The sequence below is a fragment of the Oryctolagus cuniculus genome, chromosome X (assembly GCF_051225735.1).
Source record: "Oryctolagus cuniculus isolate XC-2025 breed Fujian yellow rabbit chromosome X, ASM5122573v1, whole genome shotgun sequence".
Classification (NCBI taxonomy): domain Eukaryota; kingdom Metazoa; phylum Chordata; class Mammalia; order Lagomorpha; family Leporidae; genus Oryctolagus; species Oryctolagus cuniculus.
Window position 1 is genome coordinate 46,095,649 of NC_142888.1, and position 7,321 is coordinate 46,102,969.

Consider the following 7,321-nt stretch of genomic DNA (forward strand, 5'->3'; position numbering starts at 1 on the left):
TCTTTCCCTGCAGTCAGAGAAGAATTCTGAATACTGGCTCAAATATACCAGACAACATGGTAAGTTTTTAAGCTTTTTATTCAGTGAGAGAAATGCATAGGAAAGTGAGGGCTTCATCTAATGGAGAAAGAAAAGTCTAGAGACTAAGTTGGGGTCCATACCAAGCCGAGAGCAGGCCAGGAGCCAGGAGCAGCAAGCATCCAGGCATAAAAGCAGGGAGCCAGCGGATGAAAGCCACACACCCCAAAAGCACAGGCAGCAAGGGCAACAAAGGTCAATAATGGTAACAAAAAAGGAAGGCCCACCGTGTTCTAGGCCTTTTATCCACTTCCAAATGGGAGTCGTTAATTAGTCTGGCAGCTAGGCCTACAGGTGGGGTCAGGTAGGGGCGTGAGATCACACAGGGGGTATGGTGAAGGCCTGGTCTTCCAGCTCACAAATGTAATCAGTTTATCCTATGTGCCTGCCTACATCATTTTGAATATGTAAGGGTATTTTAAAATGTTTATGGGGAAATGTAATGTAAAGACAAGTTTACTTTGGTGCAAAATTTGAAATTTATACTTTTAAGACTCCTCATACAGCATGGATTTCAAAAAAAATACTGTCCCCAAATAAACTTACCTTTTGATTCCATTTTAAAATGCCTTGCACTAACTTGCTTCATAATTACAATGACCCATAATAAGACTGTCACAGAGATGATAAGTTACTTTCTTTCTAAAGACAGTTCCTCTTATTTTGGCTACATAGAATATCCTTTTCAGCTAAACTACTTCTGTCCTTTTTTATATCTTGGTTAGAAAACACAGGTTTCTCTTTGAGCTCTTTCTGCCTGCAATATACCTTTCCAAGATTTGGATTTCCTTCAAGTCTAAGTCAGTTTGCACTGTAGGCAAAAATGAAAAGCTCTTGGATGGTTTACTGCCAATTTAAATTGTTGTATCATTTAATAATTCTCAAGATCTAATCCATGTATTTTGTCCAGGATTTGTATATTTGCATTAGCAGTGTGGACAAAGTGGAATATACTGTTCTTCATTGCCTGAAACTGAAATATTGACCATTTAGGTAATTCTAGCAATTGTCCCTTGCATCTACGTCACCAAATTTGTTGTCATAAATATATTCACATTATTATATTTTAGTCTTTTATTTTTCCTATAGTGTCAATAGTGATGGCCCCTTCTGAATTCCTGGATTGGGTTATTTGGGTCTTCTCCTCTTGTTTGTTTGTCTAGCCTCACTGCTGAAGAACAGTTTCATTGGATACAGAATTTTTTTTTGGCTTTAGCCCGACCCAGCCCTAGAGAAGAAGCATGCCAACTCTGCTCTGCCTGGCACAGACCTGGCAAGCTAGGAATGGAGTGGATGCAGGCAGGCCACGGCTCCACCCAGACACTGAGAGTCAGCAGGCTGTGGCCCTCCGGCAGCTGTGGTTACAGCCAGGTGAGGGCAGCGGAGGGGGGAGGCGCCCTCCCTGCCCCTGCTGCCAGGGTCTGGCCCCTGTGCCACCTGGCCTTCCGCACTCCCAGGCTGCTCTGCGTTCTAACTGACCCGGGGACCCACCGCTTAGCTTGGGTCTCAGACCGCCGGAGCTGGCCCTCAGCTCTGGGCCTCGTGGGCAGCCTCCAGAGCCCAGAAGTGCCTGCCAGATGTCCAGAGGCAGGGACCAGGAGGCAGGTGCTCAGAGGAAGCCGTGTGCCATCCTGGACATAGTTGGCGTTTCCTTTGCTTCCGTGCGTCGGGTGTGCCATGTGTGCGACAGACGCGTCATGGGAGCTGGGCTGGCGTTCTGTGGCGCTGCCGTGTTCCAGGAGCACGGGTCATTTTGAAAGCAGAGCCCTCGGTGAAGAGACTGTGCAGCGTGTTGGCACTTCTGGCCCGTGTGATTGTGGCCCCCCCCCCCCCCCCGCCGACACTTGAATGAAGACCGGCATGCTACAAGACTGTTTTTTCTCCGAGATGAGTGTCCTTCCGCACGCGTTCCCTTCAGCCAGTTCCGAAAGCTTCCCCAGCACACGTCTCCAGTTTCCTCTCTCAGAACAATGAGGGCCTTGTGGCTGCGGAGGGTGGGGAGTGAGGGGACCCCAGGGCCGCGGCCTCCCGCCTCGGTGAGAGCCCGGCTGTCTCCTGGGGCCCTGCTGGTGGTTTTCAGGGTTGTTATGAGCCGCCCCCCGCCCCCCCTTTCCTGGGTCCTTGAGCTCGCCGGGTGGCCCACAGCTGGCTTCTGCCATCAGCACTGCATCTGAGGACAGCGTGGTTTGAGCTACCTGGAGTCAAATGGCCCCTTTCCCTCTGCTGTCTTGTATCCATTGCTGGTCCCTGTCTGAGGCTCCAGGCCGCACAGCACCGGGGCAGAAGCTGCTGGAGCCCCACAGTGCCGCTGGCGTCCCTCAAGTCTGGCAGCAGCTCTCCCCTGGTGCCCACCTCTTGCTTCTTTGGGTGAGCATGGGAGGTGGGCTCCTCGGCAGAGCTATGAGCTGTACACGCACAACGCTCATGCGTGTGCACACACACCACGCTGCCCCAGGGGGTCTCCTTGGGGCATTTTCAAGGAAGCTGAAATGCCCAGATAAGGCTTGTCTGTAGCATGATCTGAATCAAGAGCAATCTCTATGGGCTCATGTTAAATGAAAATCCTTATTAAAAAATAAAATGCATTCTGGCACTGGCAAAAAACCTTTTTTTTCTTTCAATATTTTGCATATGTCATTCTACTGCCTTCTTGACTCCAAAATTTCTGGTAACTTAGTCCAAAATCATATTACTTCTCTCTTATATATGCTTAACCTGTTTACTATTGCTCTTTTCAATATATCTTTTTCTTTGACTTACTTTCAGCAGTTGGCTGATGTGTCTAAGTGTGGTGTGGGGTGTGTGTGTGTGTTTAGAGATTTATTTATTTATTTATCTGAAACTCAGTGTTACACAGAGAGAGGAGAAGAGGACGAGAGAGAGAGAGAGAGAGAGAGAGAGAGAGAGAAATGACCAGAGCTGTGATGATCCGAAGCCAGGAGCTTCTTCAGGGTTTTCCATGCGGGTGCAGGGGCCCAAGGCCTTGGGCCATCATCTACTGCTTTCCTAGGCCACAGCAGAGCCAGATTGGAAGTGGAGCAGCCGGGACTCGAACCAGCACCCATATGGGATGCCGGCACTGCAGGCGGCGGCTTTAACCGCTATGCCACAGTGTCGACCCAGTTTTGTATGGTGTTGACTATGTCTTTATTCCCTTAGCTCCTGTCTGGCCATCTGTAAACTGCTCAAAATTCATTCATCAAGTTCCCCTTTTGAATATGACTAAAGGCAGGTTTATTAAAAGACATATATTATTTGTAAGGCAGAGTTACAGAGGGAGGGCAAGAATGAGTGAAACGGAACTAGAGAGAAGTCTCTCATTCTCTGTTTCACTTGCTAAATGGCTGCAACAGCCGGGGCTGGGCTAGGCCAAAGTCAGGAGCCAGGATCTTCTTCCGGGTCTCCCACATGGGTGCAAGGGCCCAAACACTTGGGGCATCCTTCTACTGCTTTCCCAGGCACATTAGTAGAGAACTGGATCAGAAGTGGAGCAACTAGGACTTGAACCAGCATCCACTTGGCATGCAGGCATCACAGGTGGTAGCCTCCCTGCTAAGTCATTATGCCAACTCTTAGAGTTAGTTTCTATTTGCAATCAGGAACATTGAATTGTAAACACATTTTTAAAATTATGATACAGAAAGGCTAGGCAAGGAATCTTCTTAATTTCACACAATAAGTATTTCAAAACCAGTCCTAGCTGAAAATCTAGAATTTTAGAGATGAAAAAAGCCATGGGGGGCCGGCACTGTGGCATAGTGGGTAAAGCCGTCGCCTGCAGTGCCTGCATCCCATATGGGCACCGGTTAGAGTCCCGGCTGCTCCAGTTCCAATCCAGCTCTCTGCTATGGCCTGGGAAAGCAGTAGAAGATGGCCCAGTCCTTGGGCCCCTGCATCCACGTGGGAGACCTGGAAGAAGCTCCAGTGGATTTGAAGACTTCCCTCTCCCTCTCCCTCTCCCTCTCCCTCTCCCTCTCCCTCTCCCTCTCCCTCTCCCTTTCCCTCTCCCTCTCCGTAACTCTGACTTTCAAATAAATAAATAAATCTTTTTTTTTTTTAAAGAAAAGAAGCCATGGAAATTACCTACTCCAAAATATCATACAATTTCTGTTTGAACACCCTCAGAGAAGGATAATTTTCAGATGGAAAGACAGAGGACTATAAAAGATCTTTTTTGAGGTTTTATTTTTAAATTTTTGTTAACAATAATTATATGTATACATTTGCTATAGTGTAACATTTCAATACATGTATACAATGCATACTTATGAAAGCAGAGTAATTGACATCTCTCCTTTTTTGACATTACATTATGACTGGAGATGTGGATCTCCTTGCTTCTATTTGTTCATAGAGTATGTACTAGATTATTGTGAACAAGTCATCCCACTATGCTGTGCAACACTAGGAACTTATTACTTTGGTCTAACCTTGACTTAGTACCCATTATTCATCTTATTGTTAGAAAACTCTTCTTTCTACGTTTAGCTGAAATCTGTTTTCCTGAAGCGTCCACTCACTGCTCTCAGGCTCCAACTTCTAGACATGTATAGAACACGTCTGAGTCATTGCCAGGCTGAATAGCTTCAAATATACACAGGAACTGGATTCCAGTCCTCTTTCCAGCCTGATCAATCTTCCTCTGGAATGCTCTAGTTTTTGTTTTGTCCTCTGTATGCATGACATTTACACGGTCCTCTTGAGGAAATTATCTGATCAGAGCATAGAAGAGGATAATTTCTACCTCACTATTCTTGACATACAGTGAGTCTACACTAGTATAGCTTCAATAAGGGATAGTTCATTCTACCTAAAGATAACAACTAAATTTATACATGGTTCTATCTACACAGACCACTTTTGTACATTTTTCTGGACCTACTAGTTCTTAACAGTGTTTTTGCTTCATGGGTAGTTTTCCTCTTAATTGAATATTTTCAGCTATAATACCACCCTATAATATATAACATAAATACAATTATCTACATGACATCTCCATTAGAATGTCCAATGGGCATCTCAAATGTAAAATGTTCATCAAAACAACATAAATTTAGTCCACTTTTGATGCTGTTTATCCCAGTAGATGGTACTCCATTAACTCAGTTTCTTAGGCCAAAGCTACATTCAATCTGCCAGGAAGTGCACAAAATTTATATTCTAAATATATCCAGAATCTTGCCACTCCTCACCTTTTTACTGCAGTTATCTCATCTTGGTTTCCATCTTCTTCATCCTTCTGTCTTCAGATCTTTCCATCTTTCCATTTCCAACACCTTATATTTTATTGAGGATATTAATAATAATTCAAAAACAACTTTTGTAAAACCCTACCACCTTGCCTTGTGCACCTTTATGTATGCCCAGATAACCTCCTTTCTATCTTGTTATGAATGGGCTCTCCATAATCCAAGATAAGAATCTATTCTTACTCTTTGACTTGTTGACTATAATAGTTCCCTCTTGCTAGCTCAAGGACATCGTGCCAGCAGTTCTTTTATATCACTACTACATGTAATTTTTCATCCACTTCTATCCTAAAAGCCCTTTCTTAGCCTCATTTCTTCCTCCAACTTCTAGTCCATTTTTCTCCTTTACTTTATAGTGAAACTCTGTAATAAGAATTGCCTACAATAATTTTCTCCAATTTTCCCTCGAAAATACAAAAATTTGCTTTTTCCCCTACTCTTCCATTTAAATTTTTCTTCTCAAAATTCTAGAGATCTGTTTCTTGCTACATCAGTTCATATTTCTCTTAATACGTGATGTAAACATGGTGTTTAACAGCAGATCACTCTTTTTAAAAAACATTTTAATTATTCCTTTCCATTCTCTAATATTCCTTGTATGTCTGGCTGCTCAAACTCAGTCTCCTGTGCTGGTCTCTCTTTGCTATAAATGTTCAGTGATCATGAACTCAGTCTTTGAATCTTTTCTTTATCCATATACCTTCTCTTGGTGATCACATTCAGTCTTATGGCTTAAATGCTGACCATATACTTACAAACACCATATTTATATATTCAGCCCAAACTTCTCATATGAACCCGAGAGTTCCTACAAAACATCTCCACTTACATATCTAAGAATAATTCAGACCATATCATGTCTAAAACTGAGCATGTGCACCTCCCAATACAAAAGCAAAACTCCTAGCATTTCTTCATCATTTCACATACAAATGAGTGGTAACCACTTCCTTCTAACTGCTTAGACAAAAAAACTTGTAGATATCCATCTTCCTTAGCTTTCTAATTCTTATATCACATCTTTTCTTTCAAAAAACTTGTCTGTTTTATTTTCAAAATATACTCTGAATTTTACTACCTTTTAATAACTACAACTCTTTTTAATCTTTTCTTCAATTACACATACTTATTATACTTTTATATATTCATCAGCTTCAGAAATCCTGCTTATCTGTTCCCTACCCACTTGCTCAGTAATCAGCCTTATTCTTCAAAAATTGTGGGATTCTATGGGGGTGCAAACTGTTGAAATCTTTACTTAATGCATACTAAACTGATCCTCTGTAAAAAAAAAAAAAAAGAAATTATCAATTCCCAACTTGACTCTCACTGGGATTAAACATGACAATAGGTCTGATCTGATTTCATCATCATTTTAAAAAATCATCTATTATTTTTCACTTTATGTTTCTGTGTGGGAGCAAACTGTTGAAATCCTTACTTAATGTATACTAAGCTGATCTTCTGTATATTAAGATAATCGAAAATGAATCTTGATGTGAATGGAAGGGGAGAGGGAGTGGGAAAGGGGAGGGTTGTGGGTGGGAGGGACGGTATTGGGGGAAAGCCATTGTAATCCATAAATCGTACTTTTGAAATTTATATTCATTAAATAAAAGTTAAAAAAAAAAAGAAAAAAATTGTGGGATTCATCACTCTTCCTCAGATAGAGGTATAAATCTGGTTGCTTTGTGGTTCTTTTATTTATTCTTTTAAGGTAAACAAATTTCATATACAGATTTAGGAGCATAGTGAGACTTGCCACCCTATCCTCTCTTCCGCCCATGCTTCTACCCTCCCTTCTCTTTCCTTTCTTTTTTTCCTTTTTTTCTTCCTTTCTTATTCTTTTAATTTTTACAATGATCACATTTGCTGTTGCTTTATCTAGTGCACAAGCTTCAGGGAAGCCTTAATTCAAATATTGATACAAAATGTTGAACATCCAAATTCCATCCCAGATATTCAACTGGTCCCCTCTCAAGAATATCCTGACC